Genomic DNA, 249 nt, shown 5'->3' on the forward strand with positions numbered 1-249 from the left:
GTGTAAAATTTGACTTGCAAATATTGTGCATGATAGTGAGTTAGGGTTAAGGTATAGGGATGAAAACCACCATGCTTATGCCAAATTGCCATAACTTTTGCCAGGAAGAGGCAGGAAAAGCAAGCCCTACCCCACCATTTTCAAGGGCACTACTTCAAGTGGCACCACTGCCAAGTCTCTATGAGGTCAGCAAGTGCCTCAACCCAATTGGCCCTCCTAAGAAGGGCTGTTTACATCTTAGAGACTCAG

The sequence above is a fragment of the Myxocyprinus asiaticus genome, unplaced genomic scaffold (assembly GCF_019703515.2).
Source record: "Myxocyprinus asiaticus isolate MX2 ecotype Aquarium Trade unplaced genomic scaffold, UBuf_Myxa_2 HiC_scaffold_194, whole genome shotgun sequence".
NCBI lineage: Eukaryota > Metazoa > Chordata > Actinopteri > Cypriniformes > Catostomidae > Myxocyprinus > Myxocyprinus asiaticus.